Genomic DNA, 25,000 nt, shown 5'->3' with positions numbered 1-25,000 from the left:
TGGGGAGTATGACGACTAGTAGGCCTCTTTGCCTGCTTCCAATCGGGGGGGTGGAGGACACCCAGCGACCTCGTGGTTCACCTGAGCGTGCTTCTGGTGCTCCTAACTAAGGGGTGGCTCTCTCTTGCCCCCATACTGTGCTCTCCTAACACCCACACTGCGCTCTCATAGCACCAATACTGTGCTCTAATAGCACCTATACTGTGCTCTCCTGGCACAAAACCTACCATGCTCTCCTGGCACTAACCCTGCCATGCTCTCCTGGCTCTAAACCTACCGTGCTCTCCTGGCACTAAGCCTACCGTGCTCTCCTGGCAATAAACCCTACTGTGCTCTCCTGGCACTAACCCTACCATGCTCTCCTGGCACTAAACCTACCGTGTTCTCCTGGCACCTCTGACAGCCTTCACATGCCAGGAACCCCCCAAAACGCTGGTGCCCTATTTCCCGACTCACCAACTTCCAATACCATGTCACACTCCCAGTCAGTACCACATACCTTGGCCTGCACCTACCCCTGGCAGTCTGCCTGCACAATGGAACAGCAGCCAGAATTCATGTCAAATCCTCTAAGTCCCCCTAACCTCCACTAACTTGGTTAGGAGAATCCTACCGACAGGGTACGTTGTTCGCACTCCCTCTCCTCATTTGCACAATTACGCCATTTACCTAAACACTTTAGTCATTCCACAGTGCCACACACCCAGTCCACAACACCATCCAACACCTTTCACTTTTATGTGAAAACAAAAACACAACAGTCCCTCAGATCCCACTTGGTCATCAAATTTAACTGGTACACTTTTTCATCAAACCCCAATGAATTTGTCACTACGTCCGTCGTCCGTTTGCATACTCCATACTGCCCTAATTGTTTATTTCCAACAATTAAAACGAAACATCAAATTCTCTTCACCAGCCCCATGGAACCTCTGCATGGTTCTCTCCGAGCTTCACGACAATTCGGATCAAAAGATCAAAAGGGGGCGGAGCCAGCGGGGGGTCAGAGGTGAGAGATCGGAGTTCAAAACCTCACCTCACGGATCCAATATAAGGGCACGCAGAGACGCCAAGCGCACAGTTGTGCGGAGCCGCGTTGGGAGCTGGGTCAGTCTGGAGTCTGGAGTCTGCAGTCGGTGAGGAGCTGGAGAGAGCGAAGGAGACTGGAGCTTGGAGCACGACCTGCCGTGCCGTGCCGTGCCGTGCCGAACAGTGGGTCGCTGGAGAGAGGCCGGAAAGGACTTGCCAATCAGCGGCATAACGGTCCGAGGTGATCGGGCCTCAGGACAGTCCAAACGACGCTGAGGAACGGGCGGGCTCTTATGAGAGGATCAACTCTGAAAGAGCAAAGGCCCGTTCATTCCTCTGAGGCGTTGTCGACTAGGCCCGTTCTACCGGGCTGCACGACGAGGCCTGGGCCGAGCCGCGGTCACGCCAGCTGCCGTGTGGATGGGACGTCGAGGAGCGCCCAGCGAGTCGCCGAGAAGGCCACAGGTAATCAGCGCGGTCTCTCGGAGCTCCTGCGGTCTTTACAGCTCCGTGACTTATAAAGACCCACGAGGTCCAGTTCTGCCCCCTTGCCCTTTTCTGGGGTTTTTCTTTGCATCAATGATGTGGCGCCAAGTCCGTTAATTAGAACTGTTAAGTGCATGTGTGTACATAATAAATAGATGGTTGTAGTCCTTTGTCTTGCACGTGTTTTGTCCCATACGTGCATTGGTTGCATACATGACTGCATGATTGCATACGAGTGTGAAATAAATGTGATGGTTTAAATGTCACGCGTTCGTTGCATCCTTTCCCTCCTTGAACTGCCATAATTGAGTTTGGAATATAGCTGGCTTTTTAATAGCTGATAAAAGAATCGGGACCAACGGGGCTTCGCGATAATACCCCGCTCGGTTATCACAAAACTGAGCGAGCTGCTTAAGCGGCTTGTTTCCAAGCCGGCCCCGTTGAGGTACAGTCTCTTGGTAGTCTGCCCGCACGATTGTTATAACATATATGTGGAAAAATTACAGGCCCAGACCGGGAATCTAACCCAGGTCCTCTGGCAAACCTGGGTACAATTCCCAGTCTGGGCCCATAATTTTTCAACCTATATTTATCATGTTGGTTTTAACCTGTTAATTTCTTATTATAGTATGTATAACTGTATATATATAATATATATATATATATATATATATATATATATATATATATATATATATATATATAATACATATATTTATATTATATATATATATATATATATATATATATATATATATATATATATACACATATGTATACATAGACACATATGTATACATAGACACACACACACACGAGCAGGGTGCCCTTACACATTTTGTAAGCATATGAACTGAGTTTCCCCATTGTCTCGGGTCGATCACCTGCATTTAAAAAAAAACGAATTATTAATTTATATTTTTATTTGTGGATGTTGTCCGACGATTCTGTGATTTTTCTCTGGTGCAGTGGCTTCGATGTCCATCAGCATGCAAAATTTCAGCTTTCTACGTTACCTGGAAGGTGCCGACCTTTAATGTCAGTCATTGAGTCAGTGAGTCCCTAACAGCAAGTCAGTGGTTCGAAAGAGCTTTATATATTAGACATGTAAGACATTAGGAAGTATAAAATTTAAAAATAGCAGAAAGAAGAACATACATTGTCAAAGCTTTTCATCTTGCAGCTCATCAGGACAAATGCAAGAATACCGGATATGCATTCGCAAAAGAAAACAATTTATTTGCTCAGACAGTTGGGGATTGGCTCTTTGGAGTATTACTGACATGAGCATACATATCATGGCATTGAGGCACTGAGGGAACCCGAGACTTCCCATTTTAATGGATCCAGGTCAGAACAAGTGGAGTCTTTGCACAAACTCTTTTGTTTACAAATAACAGGAGCTCGTGTGTGTATAAATCAGGTCAGGTCAGGTATGGGAGCATGCACCAAGGCAGCGCGTCGCTGCGTCCAGCTTCCACCAGTACTCCAGGGGTCTCCATCTGGCCATCCCCCAGGCAGATGCCAGGCCCCATCCCCATCTCCTTGAGATGCCGATCAACCTGCTGCAGCAACGATGCACGTGGTTGGCCCATTGGCCTCTTCCACTCACGAGACTCCCTTGCTGAGAGAATCTGTTGAGCAGGATCAGCGTCAGGAAAACGAGCCAAATGTCCGTACATCCGCAGCTGACACTCACTGAGGGAAACTATGCAGGTAACAAATCGAATTTGAGTCTCTCTCAGCAACCGCTCATTGGACACAAAGTTCGAGCAGCGATAGCCAAGGATTCTCCGAAGAGACCTGGTACCAAAGGAATCAAGTCTCCGTCTCAGATCCTTGGTCAGAGTCCAAGTCTCACATCCATAGCGCAAGACTGGAAGCACCAAGGACCTGAAGACTCGGACTTTCGTGCTTCCGTACAGGTACCGGCAGTGCCACACCCCATGATCCGGTGAATCCATGACTCCCCAGACCCAAACCAGATGTCTGTTAACCACTGGCTCACAGCCAGCAGAGACATGAATATCACTGCCAAGGTAAGTGAATCTCTCCACGACCTCAACATCCTCACCACAAACAGGCACAGACAGGACAGCAGCATCCAAGATGTCATGGATAGCCTGGATCTCAGTTTTGTCCCAGGAAACCCGTAATCCCAGGGGCTCCAACTCCTTATTCAGCACCAGGATGGCCCCGAAAAGGATATATAAAGTCTCCAAAAAGATGACTGCATCATCTGCGAAATCAACATCAGAGATCTTGACATTACCAAACGATGCACCGCAGCTTGATCTCTCAGACATCCTCCCTAGAATCCAGTCCATACAAGTGCTGTAAAGTGTGGGGGCCAGTACATACCTCTGACCAACTCCAGTAATAACTGGAAACAAGTCAGAGATGGTATCACTACACCTCACAGCACTCTCAGGACTGGAGTATCGTTCAGATATCAAATCGATCAGTTCTGGTGACACCCCACGAAGACCAAGAATCCTCCAGAGTGCATCGCGATTCACTGAATCAATCGCTTTACAGAGATCAACATAGGCTGCAAGAAGCCCCTGCTGAAACTCTCTTCTGCATTCGGTGAGGACCCGAAGAGCAAGGATATGGTCAATCGTTGACCTCTTTGGTGTAAAGCCTGACTGCTCTTTGATGCTGGTGCTCAAGCAGATGGTGGCGAACCCTATCAAGAATTATCCGAGGAAAGACTTTGCCCAGCACTGAGAGCAGCATCACCCCACGGTCATTGTTGCAGTCTTGGCAACCACCCTTCCCTTTCCAGAGAGGGACAACAAGGCCCCTCTTCCAGTGAGTTGGGATGATGCCTGTGTTCCAGGCATAGCACAAAACTGCATGCAATGACACGAGTGCAGCATTTCCACCAGCCTGAAGAAATTCAGCACCAGCCACAGATCCCTGGAGCTTTACCCCATTTCAACCGGTTCACAGCAGCCTGGGTTTCCACAATGAAGGTGGACCACAGTTGATTGGAGGTTTTAGGCCGAGGTTTGACAGCAAGCTCTCCCCCTTGTCAGGCGAAAAGGACACAGACTAGGAACAGCTGAGTATGACTGGGTAAGTTGGGTATAGAAAGCAATGTGTTTGGGACAAAAGATTTAGAAGCAAACACAGAATTTAGGCCTTCAACCTTTTCACGTGCAGTGTCAGCTGTGTGGCCATTTGAGGTAAGGGAGGGGATGGAGGGGGAACATTCAACAGAAACAGACTTAACTAGATGCCATCAGGATTTGCAGGAGGGAGACAGGTTTGAGAGTTCAGACTTGAGATTAGAAAGATGTTGTTTTCTGGCTCTCCTGAGGGCAGACACGCACTTGTTCTGAGCTTTGTGGAAGGAACTGAGGATGCCATCAATTGGATTCGCCTTCCATGAGGCAAAGGCAAGTTGTTTCAGGACAAATGCCTCGCCGCAAGCTTCAGTGTACTCTGGGTTGGTGGAAGGGTCGGACAACTGAAGACGAGAGGGGATACATCTGTGCATGAGAGACGGCAAGTTTCTTTGAAAGAATTCCCAGGATGAGTTGATGTCAGAGGAAGTAGAGATGGGAGAGCAATCTAGAAGTTTGATGACTGCTTGAAGTCCCTGCCAGTCAGCCCGAGTGAAATGCGAGACTCGATAGTGCTGAGGTGGTTCTCTAATAACAGCCAGAGAGATGTCTACTTTGACAAGCACATGGTCAGATGAACCGAATGCCACGGTGGAAGAACAGCAGATATTTTCAGGGGAATTGGTCAAACACACAAGAAAAGAAGAAGGTTGACAGTTTTGAAACGTGGTGTTGGAGATGAATGATAAAAATTCCATGGACTCGAAATAAAACAAACAAATTAGTGCTTGAAGAAATTAGACTACAATGTGCATTCGGAGTGTTGCTGCTAAAACAGAAACTGTTCTGCTTTGGTCAGATCATACATGCAGTAAACGAAAGTCTGGAGAAGTCAACCATGCTGGAAATGGTCGAGGGAAGAAAAGGAAGACCATATGTATGTATACATACATATGCTGGATGGATGGGGGTAAAGGTTGCAACCAAGCTCTCTCTCTCTCTGGAAGGCTTCGGGAAGGAGTGCAGGATGGGGATGTTTGGAGAAATCTGATCATTAATATCACCAGAAGTTGGCCACAACTTGGTGGAACTCGGTAACTGGACAACATGCATGCATGATTATAGAAGGGGTCATATACATATGAGGACAATAAGGAAGGGCAATATGGAGGTAAAAGGGGTTGGTTGGTGCTGAAGCATTTCATGACTAATGTTTCTGCTCCATGTGGCGACAGAAATGGAATTTACTGCTGGTTAGTCCATCCCCCGTACAGCGGTAGACAGGGTTTTGCAATCGTGTGTGTGTGTGTGTGTGTGTGTGTGTGTGTGTGTGTGTGTGTGTGTGTGTGTGTGTGTGTGTGTGTGTGTGTGTGTGTGTGTGTGTGTGTGTATTATCTCCATAATTCGGGTTTCAGAAAGTGAAACAGAGTCCTCCCAGGACTCGAAGTATCCAACTTTGTTTCGGTGAAGGATTGTGATTCATGGGGTAAGTTGTGAAGGTGAGTTATTCTCAGAGTTTTGTTCCGAGGGCAAGATCATCACTGATCCCCGGACAGCCTCCAACTGTAGTTTGTTTGTGGTTATGTTCCCAGGAATGGTTTGTTGGATCTTTGTGAAACTCTTCTCTATCATTCCCATTTCTCCAACTATCACTGGTACACTTTTGGCACGATTCAGCTTCCAGGATCTTTTCACTTCATTCTTGAGGTCTTGGTATTTGGTCATTTTTCTTGATTTCTGCATTGTTTAGTCCAAAATCACTGGTATTAACACCTCAATTAGCAATGCCTTCTTTTCCTTTTTGTATTTGAGTATTATATCTGGCCGCAGTACTTTGTTTTCTATGTTCATGCTGGAAGGGATCATCACGTCATTTGAGCATTACATCTGATTATTATGTCCGGTCGCAGTGCTTTGTTTTCTGTGTTCACACTGGATGGGATCATAAGGTCGAACATGAGCTTGATGTCCTTGTTTTCAATGATTGCTTTGAGTTCGTGTTTCCATGAGTTTTGTGGAACTGGGAGATTGAAATTTCTGCAGATGTGCTAGTGGATTACTCTACATATCTTGTTGTGCTTCTGTGTGTACAGCTGTTGTGACATGAGTTTTTTTTTTAACATTCCGATTGGAGGTGACTCATGCTTTCTGTTTCTACCTTGCAAAATCTGCACTGGCCCAATTGGCTCAGTCCTGACATTTTTTTTTTAAAGCCATTCGTGCAATGTCCCTAGTCTTCAGCATTTATAATAATTTGTTCTCCGTCACAATTGAGCTGACCTCTTCCTAGCCATTCCAGTGATCCTTCTTTATCTATCCCGAATATGTCAAACTCTTTTTTTTTTTAAATCTCCCTGCTCTTTTGTCTTTCTACCAGTTCTTACGATTTATCTTTTGGTATTTTGTCTTGCCTTTTAATTTGGTCTTTTTTGCAATTCTTGAGGCTCTATTTGTTGCCGTTTCGGTTTGGCGCGTGACATCTTCTATTCACACCTATTTTTGGAAGTTTTTTACAAGGTGAGTGAGAGATATATTTTCTGGCTTGTGTTCATGCTTGTGTACAAATTGTATTCGGTAGTCTATTGAACTTTTCTCATACTCTGGAAATCCTACAGTTGTCACTCTGTGAACTTGATCGAGTTCCATTAGGCCGGCACCTCCTTCTTTCCTCGGCATATACATTTTCAGAATGCATTGATTTTTGTGGAACATTTTGTGGATAGTGAGGAATTTTCTTGTTCTGATATGTAGTTTTCTGATTTCCGCTTGTGGCCAGTTTACTATTCTGTATTGGGACTGCTAGTTGGTTTATGGCTTTCATTTTGTTCCTTGGGGAGAGGTATTTTTTCAGGAAAAGTCTTGTTCGAAGCAGGTATTCTTTGGTAATTGTTTTGTGTACTTTTATGACATATTTGGTGGCCCTCTTCTCCTGCAAGGTATTTGTAAGATACTCCCTTGTCTTGCTCCTGTATTGTTGTATTTGTGTCAATTTTTATTTTGTCTGTTTTTGTTTTTACCTTTTCACAAATGTCAGTTCTGTCAATTTTTCGCCATTTGGTGCAAAGAGTTTTAAATCATCCATAAACAGCAGATGTATCAACTTTCTTGTTTCTTTGAATGTTCTTTTATTGGTTGGTAGGGTGTATCCATGTCCTTGCTCATTAATGAGGTTACTTAGTGGATCCAGAGCCAGGCAAAACAGCAGGAGGGAAAGGTTTCCTCCTTGGAAGATCCCACGTCGTATCTTCACTCCCGGTATTTCGATCTTTCCTTCTGAGTGCTGCTGTTAGTAGCTGCGGTATTCCTTCGATCCATGGCTTTTTTCACTCAGAATGATTGTTTGGGGATTTATCTTGTACATTCGCATGTACTTTATCCATGAATGTGAGACACAAGAAAAAGATTTTTATAGTCCATCCAGACTGTGGACAATTTGGTTGTTCTTGTATTGTCGTTTTCGAGTTTCGCCTTGTTTAGTAGTTGGTGGTCTATTGTTTAATAGCATCCTTTCTTGCTTCCCTTCTGTTCTGCCTTGAGCCCCCCTTTGTTGTGTTCGACGGTGGTACGTCATTTATGTGATGAATCCTGTTAAAAATTTATACTTTGTTGGTGGAAAGGTTATTAGACAGTATTTGTGAAGTAGTTTGGTTTCTTCAGATTTTGGGATTAGGAAGGTGTTACCTTCTGCGAGTCATTCATCCATTTCCTGATCCCCTTGGAGAAGTTCATTGAATGCTCAAGCATAGTGAACATGGAGAGAATTATATTGCTTTAGCCGGAAGTTGGGGATCCCATCTGGGCCAGGGCTTTTGAAGTTTGCAATCTTTGAAAGTTGTTGTCTTGTCTTTTCTGCATCAATTATTACTGGGGGCATTTCCTCAAGATGTTGCATCTTCTCCTCCAGGTTTCGGATCCATTCCACCTCCTTCAGTGTTATTTTAGATCTTAAATTCCTTTCCAGAATTGATCCAGTTCATCTTTTTCAGGAGGGGATGAAACATTCTGCTTCCAGTTCTCCAGTGCACGGTAGAACCCTCTGCCGTTTGCACCAGGCTGTATTCCTGAAATGATCGTCCCACTCACTTTCAATTTCTTCCTGCTCCGAGTGCTGCAGTAAGGACCGTTCTTCATCCCGACCGAGATGGTAGCCTCGCCGCTTCACTCGGGGCCGCATATCCTGTTGTTATGAGCTGTGCGCATCTCTCTCTCACTTTCTGCTCCATGTGGTGACATCTCTCTGACTCCACATCTGTGATGTCTCCATTCCTCACCGTCTCCGAAGACCCACTCAATGTGCCCCACTGTGTGTGTTTGTGTCTGTCAGCGTGTTTGTCCAGGCTGTAACTTTTTTGCCATTTGAGCTTTTGTCATCAAATTTTCAACAAAGCTTTCCCATGAGAATATGGAGAAGACAAATTAATGATATGTTCAAAATGTCAAAGATCAAGGTTGAATAACATCATCAATTTTCATCCGATTGATTTGAAATTTGAACAAAATTTGCAAGTTGCATCATTGAATTGGTTAACGAAAAATCAGAATGATCGATTTTGCCGTTTTAACACGTCAATGGTTTCCATGACAACAGGCTTGTTTTTAGCTGTTTTGTCATGTTTAGCATATGGAAAAAGTAGTCCAAATACAAAGCAGATGCAGATGGGCTTTACATTTTCAGATGCTTTCCAGTTCCTTTTGTTTTGCCTATCACTGGTAAATTAAAAATGTAGTTTTAATTATAAGCTATAGCTGAGATATTCTCTAATTCTTGCTCGAATTAGTGATGTATTTATGGCCGAGGTGGGAATGTTAAATTGAATAGTGTAGCTTTGGCTCCAATAAACGGAGCAATGAAAACTGACTATAAACCTCTATTATGATACACTAAATGGGCTTGTTTGATATATTGTTAGGGATGTTGCCTTTCAGAGGAAGAGATGGATCATGTGGATAGTGGACCCTCAACATTCTTCGTTTCAGAACCCGACCTCTATATCCTTGCATATGACACATGCATGACATCTGATGCATGGTTCGGTTCATCTGACAAAGCATGACACAATCAGATCAGATTTGATTCGGGTATCACCAAGTCATGCATCCCCATTCACACCCACACGATAATGATGTGCTTTCTTTAAAAGTGACTCGCTGCACAGCAAGTGTAGTGTACTTACTAAGCGAGAAGGCACGTGCCAATGATGCATTAGCCGTCACGCAACCGTCTGTGTAACTACCGGGAAAAGGGGACAAAATCCAAAGGAAAGTGCAGAGTCTTTGCAGAAAGGACTGGATAGTAGAGTCATGTGCTCTTGGGTTATCAGAAATTATACCCTCCAAGGATAGCTTTCTACACATTCGTTTTTAAGGCCAGCCTCAGCATTGTGCAGAATTATTCCTGGGAGTGTTGAAAGGTCCCAATAATTTGAAGCCTCAACACAGCAATGTGAAAGTAAAAAGCACACATGGTCCTCACTTGTGTCATTGGGAATGGGGTCTTGAATGTATTTAAACACAGTGCAATACCATAAGACCTATTCATATTTGCCATGTGGAGTGGCAGTATAGGCTCCTGTTGTGCTCGGCTCAGGAAACACAACTTTATCTTAAGACAAAGTTAGCAATAACTAACTCCCACAATCCATCACCTCCACTCTTGCATTACATTCAATTTTGTGTACCAACTACAGAAATAGCCACAACGTGCCAGGTTGGCCATTAAATGGAAAATCAGTATGGCGACCATTGTGAATGCACAGTGCATTATGTAGACTATAATTCGAGCATTATGGAATATTTATTGAAGTGACCATTTAGCATTGCCAGGTTTCTTGCACTGTTTCTGCCACTGGCTTTCTCGCTGTACCAGCTTACGTTGATCGGGTAAGGCTCGAACAAGAACACACATCTGGTTATGGTTATCAACCAGATCCTGGCAAGAAAGCCACTCCCTTTCAGTGGCCCCTGTTCCACCGGACCCCCTCCTAAATCCTCTCCTTCTTCGGACTCTCTAGGCAAAGCTCAAGCAGGTTTCAAGTGATGGCAAAAAAAGAAAATGAGGAGGGAGGGTAAACGGTTGTGGTTTACATAATCTGTGGTTGCTTGGTAACCACCAATAGCAATCAGTGTTATTTTCCCTTACCTCCTATGGTCCTTCCCCTCCCTCCCTCCCTCCCTCTTGGACCCATAACTCATTCTGCATGTACTATGTGTGCGTAGAATATCTCGCTTAGTGACGGATGCATGCTGCTTGGGTCAAGAAAAGAAAAAGAAGAAACAGGAGAGGACGAGGCGAAACAAAAAGCAGATTAATGGTGCAAAAGGCAGTGCCGCAATAATGCACCATGGCTTCATTCAAGCTGGAATGGGGCGGGAAATGTGGGTGGTAGGTGCTGTACACCGACTGATGGCAGGGTGGGAGGGGGAATTACACACATGTAAGGTGCAAAGAGCATACAAAATATTCAGGGTTCTTATTATACCGGAGGGGCACATGCACCAGGGATTTAGGAGGATCCCTTTAAGAAACCATAGCATCGAGTTTGAATACCAATGACAAAAACTGGTGTGCAGGCTTTGGCTCTGTCAATGTGAGCCACATAATATATTTGAGGATGACACTCTCCCTTGTTTAAATTCACATGTGCTCCAATCAGAGAGCCGTGAACACGTTAGTGCAATTTCCATGTACAGTACAGCTTTCTGCACCCAATACTGGATTCCAAATACATTTCCGGGCCCACAGGGTGCCACTCCCATGCTCAAACCTCCTACTTCTTCCATACTTGCTCATTAAGTAAATTAAAATAATCACCAGCCTCTGTCAAACTGTCCAATTGCATGATAACACATTGTTGCATCACATTTATATTAAGATTGTTGTTAATTTTTTTAATTATTTTTTTGTTTGTGAACTTTTTGCTGAGCTGGGTTATGTCCTGAATTGAAAAATACACTTGAATGCAGACTGATGTGTGTTAATAATCAGTTTTATCAATTAAGAGTTGGCAAGGGCTGTGAAGACCGCCATTGGAAGTAAAGTAAAGCTGACGTTTCGGCCATTGGCACTTCTTCAGATCAAGAGCGAACAAGAGCTAGCTCGAGCCCTCTCCTGCAAAACGTCACCTTCACTTTCCTTCCCATGGTGGGAAGCAAAACCGTTCCAACTCTTGGTTGATGACATCTCTCGTTCAGATTGTCTACCAATGCAAACGGATGCCTGCCTTGACAAACTCAACCATTCCACCAACAGTTAAATTTGATGAATTGAAAAGAAATTCTGGGTTTGCTCATCATCATCTTTGATAATTATCTAATAATAAAATAAGTGTGTGTGAGAGTGTGCGTGTGAGTGTGCGTGTGAGTGTGCGTGTGAGTGTGCGTGTGAGTGTGCGTGTGAGTGTGCGTGTGAGTGTGCGTGTGAGTGTGCGTGTGAGTGTGCGTGTGAGTGTGAGTGTGAGTGTGCGTGTGAAAGAGCGTGTGAGAGAGCGTGTGTGGGAGGGAGAGGGAGGGAGAGGGAGGGAGAGGGAGGGAGAGGGAGGGAGAGGGAGGGAGAGGGAGAGAGAGGGAGAGAGAGGGAGAGAGAGGGAGAGAGAGGGAGAGAGAGGGAGAGAGAGGGAGAGAGAGGGAGAGAGAGGGAGAGAGAGGCAGAGAGAGAGGCAGAGAGAGAGGCAGAGAGAGAGGCAGAGAGAGAGAGAGAGAGAGAGAGAGAGAGAGAGAGATGCTTCATTCTAAAGGGTTCCTGTTGTCGTACGTCGAGTTATAAAAATGAAACCTTTTTTTTGTATACCTTGTCGAGGCTCATATGAGAGCAAACACACAATGCACAGCAGGGGGGGGGCACGAGACAAGAGGGGCGGGAGTGGGAAGGACAAAACAGTGGGAAACAGAGACATTCGGAGATCTGTGGAAGGGAGAGGTGATGGGGTGGGGAACATGGGGAATATAAATTGGACATTACAGGGACTTTCAGGAAGGAAAGCAGGGAATTTGAAGGAGGTGGGCTTGGGTGGATTATCGGGGGTAGAAAAGATCGAGGATTTGGATGGGGGATGATAAGAGGTGGTGGTGAACAGCTGTTTTGAAGGCCTGGAGGGAAGAATGGGAATGAATAGAGTGAGGGAGTTTATTCCAAAGGCGGGAAAAAAGAGGAATGAAAGAGTGAAGGTGAGCAGTGATTCGTGGTTTTGGTAGTTTTACCAGAAGGGGGTTGTTAGCAGACCTTGAGCCCCCTGTTGAAATGTGGTGGGGACAAATCGCAGAGAGAGCAGGGGGGGGGCAAGGCTGGAGAGGAGACGGTAGAAGACAGAAAGACCACCGACCAACCTGCGGTGAGAGAGTGAGAGGCCCAAAGTCTCAGCCTCATTACTGGAGATACCAATGATCTGAAATGCCTTGGTTTCTACAGCGTGAAGCCGAGAAAGGTGGGAGGCAGGAGCTCCAGCCCAGAGGGGAGAGCAGTACTCCATCATGCTGCAGACGAAAGCTTTGTAAGTGGTCAGGAGCTCAGGTGCGCCAAGGAAGGACTTTGCACGACGGAGGATTCCCAGTCGGTGACTGGCTATGGAGGGAAGGTTTGAAATGTGGCTTTCCCAGGAAAGGTCATGGCAGATAGTGAGACCCAGAAGCTTGAAAGAAAGGACTTCTTCCAGAGGATTGTTGAGAAAGTGGATGGGGGGTTTTTCTAAATGGTCCTTTCGAAGAGACATAGTGAGAGTGTGAGATTTGTCCAGATTGAAAGACATGTTCCACGTGTTGGACCAGTTTGTGATTTTATCCAGATCTGCAGTGAGCGAAGAAGCTGCTGCTTGCCGGTCTGAGGGATGCCAGATGGTACGGCAGAGGGTGGAGTCATCAGCAAAGAGATAAAAGAGGATTTTCCAGAGAGTCGGAGAGATCATTGATGAAAACCAGAAAAAGCACAGGGCCCAGAACCCTACCTTGAGGAACTCCAGTCTGGACAGGAAGAGGGGATGAAAGAACTCCATTTAGGGCCACACGTTGACTGCGACAGGAGAGGAAGTCTGCAAGCCATGAGTGGAGATGGCCTTGGATACCATGGGAAGAGAGTTTGGTGAGCAGGGCAGGGTGCCAGACCATGTCAAAAGCACGTGATATGTCCAGGGATACGGCTCGGATTTCATGTCTGGCATTGAGGACCTCCATCCATTGTCGGAAGAGCAGAAGCAGAATATCCAGGGTGGAGTGACCTGGTCTGAAACGAACTTGATGATCGGAAATCAAGCCATTGGAGAAGAGGAAGGATTTGATGTTTGAAGCGATGATGGATTCCATAACCTTGCTGATGATTGGGAGAAGGCTGATTGGTCTGTAGTTGCAGGGATCTGTTTTTGCACTTTTTTTGTGCAGGGCAGTGATGTTTGCTGATTTCTAAGCAGATGGCAGATGGCCTTGAGCAAACGAGAGGGTGAATAGAACAGAGAGAGGGTGCGCAAGAGCAGCAGAGCAGGTTTTAGGACACGTGGGCTGATGCCGTCTGGACCGGTTGCAGAATCTGAGTCGAGGTTTGACAGCAAGCTCTCCACCTTGTCAGGAGAAAAGGACACAGATTCCAGGAACAGCTGAGTACGACTGGGTAAGGTGGGTAGAGAAAGTGATGGGTTTTGGACACAAGATTTAGCTGCAAACACCGAGTTTAGGCATTCAGCCTTTTCACGTGCGACTTTTCAAAAACTTTTTTTTCACGTGCGACTTTCAGCCATTCAGCCTTTTCACATTCAGCCTTTTCCTTTCAGCTGCAAACCTTTGGAAAGAGATAATAATCGACTTACTTGCTTTTTAAGCAAATAATTGATTTCCTTTGAACAATTATTGATCGTTTAAACAGAAAGATGTCTGTTTTAAAAACCCGCGTTTCCAGGATTGAAGAAGAAGATCATGTAATACTAGATCTACAAGAACTCGGAGACGCACACCAGTTAATAATGGTGCCCAAATGCAAAACGATGGACAGAATTAATCGTGCCAAAAGGCAGAGAAAGGTTATGAGATTGCGCGAAAAATAGAGTTGTTAGATATGTCAGCAAGAAGTCAAAGTGCGGCATCTGTGGGATGCCATTACCGGATTAATGAATCAACTGTGTGTAAACTTGAGTCAAATATCCATGCAAGGGTTGCTGCCAGCAAAGCACAAAAGGCTCATTCCAGTCTGGTGATCCTCATATTGAAAGGATGTAAAAAGTGCTTCATGTTTTGATCGAGGAGAAAAACAGAAAAAAATGCCTTTGAGTGGACCGGTGGGTGCATGGGTGAACCCATTGTGGATTGACCAACATGTTCATGAACCACCCGCGGCCGAAGGATCCAGTTCTACCATGGCTCATGGAACTAATCGATGCGAAGGGATTTTATTTATACTGGAGCAGGTTTTTAATGCCGAAGAGACGGGATTCTTTTGGAAGACAATGCTATCTCGTACCTTCCTGTCCAAGCAGGGAAGATTTGCTCTGGATCAAGGTGGCCAAGGATTGTTTTACCCTTCTTCTATGTGGCAATGCAGCAGGAGACTTCGGCATGCTCCCGATGATCCAACAGCCATCGCAAGTTCTGCATCCACATCTTTATAACCTCCACGCTCCCCCTCTAACAGCAGCATCCTCTCCGAGCTGTTTTGTGGTTTCTATTTATGGCAGGGTACGGTACAAACAGTGTGTAATAGGTTTACCCTCACCCATCTCACTATTTTGGAATAAATTTCAAAGGTAAAACTTGTGTTTCTCTTGTGTTTTTGTTTAATTTACACTGTATTTATTGAATTACCAAGTTTATTTCAATTGTAATGTGCTTATTTCTGGCTGCCTTCGATCTTCCTTGATATTTTCTCGAAGTCCAGGAACTGAACCCCCCTCTTCCCATTGGGCCTTGGTTTTCACGATCGCAGTTTTAACTGTCGCAGCATTTTACAGGAACCTAAAGCCTGTGTCTCACTGGGCTATGACAGCTCGCGACAAAATGCGAACGGGATTCTCCAAAATGTCTAGAAACGTTGGCGGTGGTTCTCAATTTCCTCACGTGAGTCGCAGGACGTCGCTCTGGTGTCGCTTGAATTTTGAACATGTTCAAAAAATACGTGCGACAAATTTTCTCTCAAAATAGTCGCAGAGTCGTCGCGGTTGTCTCGAACTGGTCTCGAACCTTTCTCAATTTAGTTTCTGTGAGTCAGAAGGTGCGACAAATGTGAGACAACTTTGTGAGGGATTGGCGACCTATGAAACTAAATTGTGACTGATTGGAGAAAAAAATGATAATCTGTCCTGGGACCTCTGAGAGTTTCGTAATTATATCGCAATTTGTTCTCAATGACGTGAGACACGCAAATGTGAGATGTTCGTCAGACATACGCAAAAATAAATTCAGTGTGCTTCCAAGTGAAAATTATCGCTATTTTATCGCAATTTTGTGTCTCCAACTAGTCGCGAGCTGTCGCAGCCCAGTGAGATACAGGCTTAACCCCTGCCATAACGGAGGGTTTACTGTCTTTACTTGGAACAAAAATTTGTGTCCGTTTAATCACAACGTGCCTGTTTCTAATTCCTGTATTTCTATGATTGAAGAGAAAGAAGCGGGAACAAAGCAACAGTAACATTTATCATTACTAGTGCATGCCCATACATGCAAAAAAAAAATAATAAACTTTCAAACCGCATTTAGCAGTACTACTGTTTTTAGCAGTATAAAATAAGGTTATTTTGAAAATAAGGAAAATAAGGTTTGAAAAATATTCAAACCACAATTATTCAATTAGCACCAACATATTTTGCCTTTTCGCAATGTCATTGCAAGTAAAAACACAAAGAGAAGAGAAAGAAAAAAAACGTACGTGCAAAAAAAAAAACACAATTTTTTTTTTTTTTAACCACACAGTCTGTTCCTTCGCTCTCGTAAACGACGACTGGATTGGGGCCTTGTGTTTATCTATAAATGCGCATAAGAAATCGAGAAATTATTAGAATACAGTAAGTCATCACTATCCGGAAGTCTGTACGTTGTAACCCGTAATGGGGAATGCGGCTGAGGTTCTCTTCCCCATCGGCCACACCTATGCAGCAACGTGTTTTGTCATTGGTTGGTAAATAAATGGCCATAACTTGGGAAGCACTTGTCCGATTAATATCAAACCTTGAAAAGGCACATCCACAGGGCCCCAGCAATAAAGCTGGCAAGTTTCAATTAGATCGGACCAGTAGTTGTCGAGAAACAGTGGTCACACACACACACACACACACACACACACACACACACACACACACACACACACACACACACACACACACACACACACACACACACACACACACACAGTGCTGGAATTATAGATAGATACCACAGCAGGAATCCTTCAGAAGGACACAGAAGGAGCACACAAAATTATCGACGAAAATATTTTCCACCATTCTGAAAGTCTGAAGCTCTGTCCGTACAGGGCAGAACTTGGCTTACTGGCCTGACTCCACTCACAATTGTAACCAGAAACAAAACAAAACAAAACAAAAAAAAACATATGTCTGCCAATTTGGTCGCTACCTATCTTCTATCTATCTGAACAATGTCTTATATCATGAAAGAAAGGTACATTTTGATTACAATCCATGCAGAGGAAATTAGGAAATGCATGTTATTTTTGGGAGCAATGAGGCAGCGGTCAATTACCTATACACTGTCAAAATAAAAATACCGTACACTTTAGAGGACTTCTGGGTTTATGTACGTTTGAAAACTGAATGTGTTGGCTATCATGAAAGAAAGATGCGTTTTGATTGCAACCCATGCAGAGGAAAGAAAATAGTCATGATTAATATTCAAAGTCTTAAATTAAAAAACAATGCAAACCTGTCCTTTGGACAAGCCTTTCATGCTTTACACTGGCAAAAAAAAAAAATGGAAGGTTTTTGTATGTAATTTCAGTTTGCATGTGAGTTTTCAAGGATGACTTCTGTGCAAATGTCGTAGTTATAAACAAACTGTATTTCACATGTGCATTGACATGTATTTTCACATATATTATGTGAAGTAAGTAAATTGTTTACATTACATCAATTTTTTGATCTGCCGAATTGCTCAGTACCCATTTTGGAAAACTCTCTGTGCAGCATCTAACTCAAGAAGTTTAAATGTAATCCATGTCTATGTAGTTTACATGTCGATTACACGTCCAGGTTTAAATGTCATACATGTCTATCTAACTCAAGAAGTTTAAATGTAATCCATGTCTATGTAGTTTACATGTCGATTACACATCTAGGTTTAAATGTCATACATGTCTATCTAACTCAAGAGGTATAAATGTCATCCATGTCTATGTAGTTTACATGTCGATTACACATCTAGGTTTAAATGTCATACATGTCTATCTAACTCAAGAGGTATAAATGTCATCCATATCTATGTAGTTTACATGACGATTACACGTCGAGGTGTAAATGTCATACATGTCTATCTAACTCAAGAGGTATAAATGTCATCCATGTCTATGTAGTTTACATGTCGATTACATGTCTAGGTTTAAATGTCATACATGTCTATCTAACTCAAGAGGTTTAAATGTCACACATGTCTATGTAGTGAGTTTCCCATGGGTGCTGACCTCCGAATATATGGTAATGCTCTTTGAAGCAAAGGAAAAATAAATAAAATTACATGGAGAAACAAAACAAACACCAACAACCACAGCCACAACCACAACTACGTGTTATAAAATATCCTTTTCCACACATTTCACTTAATCGTACATCCTCATTGAGATGCACAATGGACATGAAATATTTTTTTTGTGAAGTACACCATGCTGTCTTTTGATTAAACCCATTAGTGAAGCACCAGGTAGGCACACCTAGTCATTATCTATTCTTCGCTGCATCTTGGTCGATTCTTGCTTTCTATAAGACTGACACATTCCATCCATCGATTGGGACCATACTCTGTACAGAGCGTTGGTGCTGCAAGGGCAGTCTCCTTGGCTATTGGGCACAATCCTGGACGGGTCGCCACTCCCACACAGGATACCAGCATGCTGGCACTCATCTTGCCGACCTCGGAAGGATGACAGGCCAAGTTACCCCCCCCCCTCCACCCCCCGGCGGGAATTGAACTCAGGACCCAAGGATCCCAAGCCCACCACCCCAACCATTAAGCCAACACCAGGCATACACATTCCATCTCTTCAGCCATTCTTCAATGGACGAGCAATACCTGCTCCCTCCAAGAGAAAAATATTGTCAATTCCTCCTTCCTCAAGTAAGGGTCAGTGGTTAAACCACTTGCTATAAATTGGTCAAACTGTTTTGAATTATCTAAGCTTCAGACACACACACACACACACACACACACACACACACACACACACACACACACACACACACACACACACACACACACACACACACACACACACACACACACACACACACACACACACACACACCAATAGCTTGGCGATTATACACCAAGAATGATCCTAATTAAGAGATACAAAAACATTCTGAAGGTCAAATGCAATCCATATAATGAATTTTAACTTTATACCAATGCAAACGTCCCCGTGTGACAACTGCAACGACACAGCAAACCGTGGGAATCACAGCCAACAACCGTGGGAATCACAGCCAACAACCGTGGGAATCCTATGGTATTGATCTCAAAGTAGAAAATATCAACTTACGATGGTGAAACTAATTCGACATGGATTTTTCTTTATACACATAACAAAGCTTGTACGTGTGTCACCAAAATGCTACGTCCAATATCACTTTCAAGATATTCTCCAGCTTTGGACACATACTCGTCCCATTGGGGAGGAAGCTTTCACATATGCCTTCTGTGTAAGATTCCTTTGGACGTGAACATAGCGGGTCATTCTTAATAACCTCGTTCATCAAAAAAACATGGATGTCCTTGACATGTAATCACCAAACTGTGAAGGAAAATAGCAAGCCATGCACATTACATCAAATGTGCACTGAAGCCTGAGAACTTGGGCAACTGCACAGCGAATGATTCTGATGTCTTGCATGAACAGTACAGGTATGTATACTCCACTCGAGTTAAAATCAGTGAGTTATTTTGTCAAAGTCTCCCATAAATTGAGTAAATAACTTGTTAACAATAGTTTGAGTTTAAGAAGTGCTGATGAATTGAAAGTGACAGTCCTAAATATTTGGTTGAGGCAGCACGGAGCATTTACAAAGTGTAATAAAGGCTGAATTAGTGCAGCGCTCAGTGACCACTTGTGCCAGCTTGCCATCTAGGTGGCCAGACATTATTTTGTGGGTTGATATGTTCAGTGAAAATCACAGCATGGTCTCCACTACTTGACAATTAATTATTTATTATTTTGTGGTTTTCCCGTGGCTCAGGTTTTGGGATTACCATGGCTCTCATGGTTACTGGTGCTCCTGTGGCTTGGATCCTGGCTAGGGGATCCCAGGACCAGGAGCTCCTCGGGCCTGAGGCTCCCGTGGCTTAGTGGTATCGGGGCTCCCATTGCTCAGGATCCCCGTGGCTCCAGGATATGGCTCAGGGTTGCAGTAACTCCCAGGGCCTAAGGCTCCTATAGCTTGTCTATCCGAGGACTCAGAGTTCCCATGGCCCAGAGGTCCAGGAGCTCGGGGCTTCTGGGGATCAAGGCTCCTGGGGTTTGGAGCTGCTGCCTTTATTGCACAGGAACTGCACAACATTAAACAGTGGTGACAATTTTAAAGCTATTTTCAATCATTTTTACTTCTTTCCAATCCAATTATTGTATTAATAACCTCATTGACCGTGTGCAATGCTTTTGAAGAAAATAAGTGATCTCAAGCTGGTTTGGAAATATGTTTTATCAAACATAGTATGCTCATCATGGATAGTCATTTTTTAACAGGTTGATGAGTGTGTGTAATGGATGACCATCATATCATTTGAAATTGTAGAACCAGCAATAGGATTTTGTATATTATTCTCTGTGGTAGAATATATAGTATTCGTCTTTCTAACATGAAGATGATAAAGTTGAAGTCTTCTTGGAAAACTCAAACAAATTTCACTATCATTTCCTCTCATACTAGCCTCATAACTATTCTGGGAAGATTATGTGTTTTTGAATTTTAGTCTTTTTTTCAGGCGATGAAATGCCAAAATAAAAACCCTCTTCTGCCAAAGAGTGACGTGGAGGGAAGCAGTGCATACCGGTACAGAGAAGAGTACAAAATGAGACAAGAGCTCAAGTGAGCACAATATACGCCCGAACAAGAAGGTATATACAGAATTGTGCTACTACATGGAAAACAGCATCCTGGTTGCCATGGCAACCACTTTAGATGACGAACGTATGTCGCGACACACCGTCTCCACAGTCTGTACCTATGTTCCAAATATGAAACGTGAAAGTTGAAAACTTTGGGAGTTGGAGTGCGGACAGGAACGGACGGACAGACAGAGAGACAGACAGATGGACGGACGGACGACGGGTATCACATAATATGCCCCGATATATATTGTTGCGGTCTTCGCGCCCGCCGGCGTGCGACGGCCACGTAACTCGAATCGCGGCACGTCGCCCACCGGACGGACAATCCAGTCGTGACCCTCTCGGACTAACGCCGGGAACCAGTCACGGGTGGACCTTTCGGTCTCACCGCGATCGAGCCAATCAGCCCCCGCGTGGGATAGGGTTGCTCGCCAAATTCGAACTACCTAAGTACCCACGCGGAGGGTAGACCGGGCGATCGCACCTCGCCGCAGGTCGACTTCGGACACGGGCCACTTAAGCGACCCGTTCCGTACTATCAGAATAACCGAGCGGTGTTATCGTCGACCTCGACGGTTCGATTAATTATCGGGCGTATTCAGCCCACTACCAACCCTTTACGTGAAGCAAGATGGGGATTCAATGGAGGAAAAGACGAAGCGAAACGGGAGAACAGTTCAACAATAAAGCACATTTATTCGCGGCACACGGGAAGCACACAAATACAATTCCACCAAATGCACAAAAAAAAGAAAACACAATTCCATTTACACAAAAAGCAAATATAAAAGTGAAAACACAGTGCAGAGCTAATACCGACTACCGAGCACACGGCAACACTTATACAATTCTACTTCACAGACGGCGCCGACAACACATACCCAAAACCAAGGAAAAGAAATACCCTCAAGAATGAGGTAGGCCTGGGGCCGAGACCTGGTCGGGCCTACCCGTCTGGTGATGAGACGCGGAGCGGCGATGGCCCTGCAACCCGCGGGCCTCGTGGACAGTGCCTGGCAGGGGGTGGGAACGGGGCCCCCTTGGTCGCACTATCTCAGCGCGGGGGGAAACAGGAGGGGGTTGCTGATGCTCGGGGTATAGAGGATCTTTATTATGTGCGACGAGCGTCTCCACCTCGGCCAGGTCGCGCTGCCGGCCTCCCTCGGGCGCGCAGCTCCTTGCACGACGCGAGCACCCCCTCGTCCGGTGTCGCCGCCTCTCCACAGCTCGTCCCCTCCGTTCCGACTTCCAACGCACACGACGAGCAGCTCCACCGCCCGCGAAGTCTTGACTCTCTGTTCCGACTCCTTCGCCTCGTTCCGACTCCTTCGCCTCCGTTCTGCTGACTCTTTCTCGTTCCCGTTCTGCTGACTCTCTTCTGACTCCTTTGCGACTCCCTTCTTCCTCGTTCCGACTTTTACGACTCCTTTGACTGACGAACACCGTCCTTTTATCCCCCCGTAACTTCGCCTTTGACCCCCTCCCTTTGACCTTTCACCTCGCTCCCCATTGGCCCGAGAAAAAGTGGGCGTGAAGGTTTTTGATCCACAAATTTGCATATATCGATCGCCCTGGGGCGGGGCCAGTCGCCCCTCGCTCACCGATTGGACGGCAAAAGTGGGCGTGTGTCGTTTTCGATCCGTTTTTGAAGCAGAAAATCCGTGATTTTGTACACGCTGTTCAACGTGCGCCCTACACGAGTCCAGCATCGGTGCCCATGAGTGGCGCGAGATGACGGTGATGCGATGGTGGCGAGTTGTGACGGTAAAGGTCATGGCGGTTGTGGTGAAGCGGCGTTGTGGTTGGTGGTTGTTGTTGTGGTTGTGATGGTAATCATGGCGGATGGTCCAAAATAAAGATAGTAAAAGAAAAACGGCTATCCTGAAGAGTCGCAGCACGTATAAATGACATGTATTCCCACTAGACAACGGGTTTGGGCCTAACTACACATGCACTTACCGAGATACCTCACCTAAGGGACCTGAATGGTGGTTTGCGAATCTGGTAACCACAACAATATATATATATATATATATATATATATATATATATATATATATATATATATATATATATATATATATATATATATATATATATATATATATATATATATATATATATATATATATATCAGGCGTATAAAAATGAAGAATGATAGGAGAGAAAAAAGAGGGTAGGGGCTGATAGGAAGTCGGGGTCGAGAATGAGGAAAAGGGTTGGGAGGAAGATAAATAAGGGGAGGGAAGGGAAGAGGCAAGTATGGAGTACAGTGGAGAGAACAAGGGTGTGGGAAAGGGCTAATTAAAAAAAAAAGCTGCCATATTTACATACATTTTAAATAGACAACGGTTGTTGTGAAATTGTTGTTATTTCTGTTCAGTTTCAGTTCAGTGATGCTTTCCTGGGTATTTGTTTTTGTAACAAAGGATGGCTGAAATTCCATCCCCACCTCTTGTCCCACAGTGGAGGACAGTCTGAAGGGCTGCAAGTCTCAGTCATTATGATGGCAGGTAAAGAGCAACTATATATATATATATATATATATATATATATATATATATATATATATATATATATATATATATATATATATATATATATCTTCTTCTTCTTCTTCTTCTTCTTCTTCTTCTTTCGGCTGCTCCCATTAGGGGTCGCCACAGCAGATCATCCATATGATCCGCATAGTGATTTGGCACATGTTTTACACCGGATGCCCTTCCTGACGCAATCCTGGTCGCCTCTTACGACGCAGGGATATGGTACACCTATTTTAACCGGGGTATACACCGGGCCAGTACACTGGTACTCATTTCGCCGACCTCGGAAGGATGACAGGCTGAGTCAACCTCCTGGTGTATTAATTCAGTGGCCCAACGGGGCTTGAACTCAGGACCTTTTGGATCCCAAGCCGCTGCCCTCACCACTGCGCCAACACCAGGCTTTGTATATATATATATATACATACATATACATATATATATATATATATACATACATATACATATATAAAAAGGTAGTGATGGCCTTGAGACGGTCACATACAGTGTGACCACTCCTCATTTTCATAAATGCCAAGGCGAGCCAATGAAAAAAGCCAAGAATTCACAAGGTTTCGGAAAAGCGATGATAATAGAAAACCTATACGCCAAGAAAACCTGGAGAAAACCAAGACGCCAAGGTGAACAACGAATAGCCAAGATCTTGTGAAAAAAGCCAAGGAGTGGTCACACTGGTCACATATGGGGGTCAAACAGGGCTGCTGTCAGAAAGTGTCAGCTCTTGAGTATAAATCTCGAGAGGTCCTACTATGCTGAGTTAGTGTGATACATATTGGACAGTTAGCACCCGATCATGAACTTATCATATCTTTTGTGTGTTGATGTGCTACATGGGTCAAAACGAATCAGTGAGTTCAAAATGGGGATGAAGAACCCCTGTAACACTGCATTGCAAATGGCTGTAGTTTATCAAAAGTAACCAACAAAATATTTCTAATAAGTTCACCATTGACAACATTTGTTTTCCATTGGCGTTTCACCCTAAATACAGGGTCACAGGTCAGGGCACACGGGACAGGCAGGGTTAAGGGCTATAATTAGGGTTAAGTTTCGGGATCACTCAGATTAGGCACTTCAGTAAAGGGAAGAGTCGGACATCTCGAGTATAACCTGAAACGGAATGCAGGATTCTTTGGGAAGGAATGCCATATTAAAAACATATGCAATCTGCCATCGATTCCCTGTGCAATCGTCCGCTTGGAGAAATCTTACAGTTTTCACCATCCATTCCCGACTGAAGTTTCCTTCAAGTGGTCATGGTTTGACCTCGTGGCCAAGGAAATTGATGGGGTTAAAAGCCCGACAATATGCCATTGCGGAAAAACCAGGGTGGAATGTTTGAATCGATGCGTTTGTTCGTGAAGCTTCGATAATGTAGTTTATGGGACATTTTCACAAAAGTGGGTCAGGTAACGGGAAAGACTGTCCGAGAAGTTTTATCAAGCATATATTGCCCAGTCAGTGTAGAGGCCTTATGGTGATCCTGCGTTGCTGACATTATTTGAACATTTTTCTAGGCCTTATAAGGGGTTCAAGCACTATTTCGAGAATATCAAAGAAAGTTGATTTTTGAGTTTGTTCTTTACCGTTACCTGACCCGCTTTCGTGAA

The 25,000-nt window shown here is 44.4% G+C and overlaps 1 protein-coding gene across 1 annotated transcript in view; it reads right to left on the bottom strand.

The window, feature by feature from the left end:
• RECK (reversion inducing cysteine rich protein with kazal motifs) overlaps positions 1-25,000 on the bottom strand; it is a 198,120-nt gene that overhangs the window by 125,321 nt on the left and 47,799 nt on the right. The window lies entirely within an intron of this gene.

This window comes from Eptatretus burgeri, chromosome 4, assembly GCF_056783735.1.
Source record: "Eptatretus burgeri isolate ZD-2024b chromosome 4, Ebu_testis_v1, whole genome shotgun sequence".
Taxonomy (NCBI): domain Eukaryota; kingdom Metazoa; phylum Chordata; class Myxini; order Myxiniformes; family Myxinidae; genus Eptatretus; species Eptatretus burgeri.
Note: the sequence above shows the minus strand (reverse complement) of the source record. Positions and strands in the feature narration are given on the sequence as shown.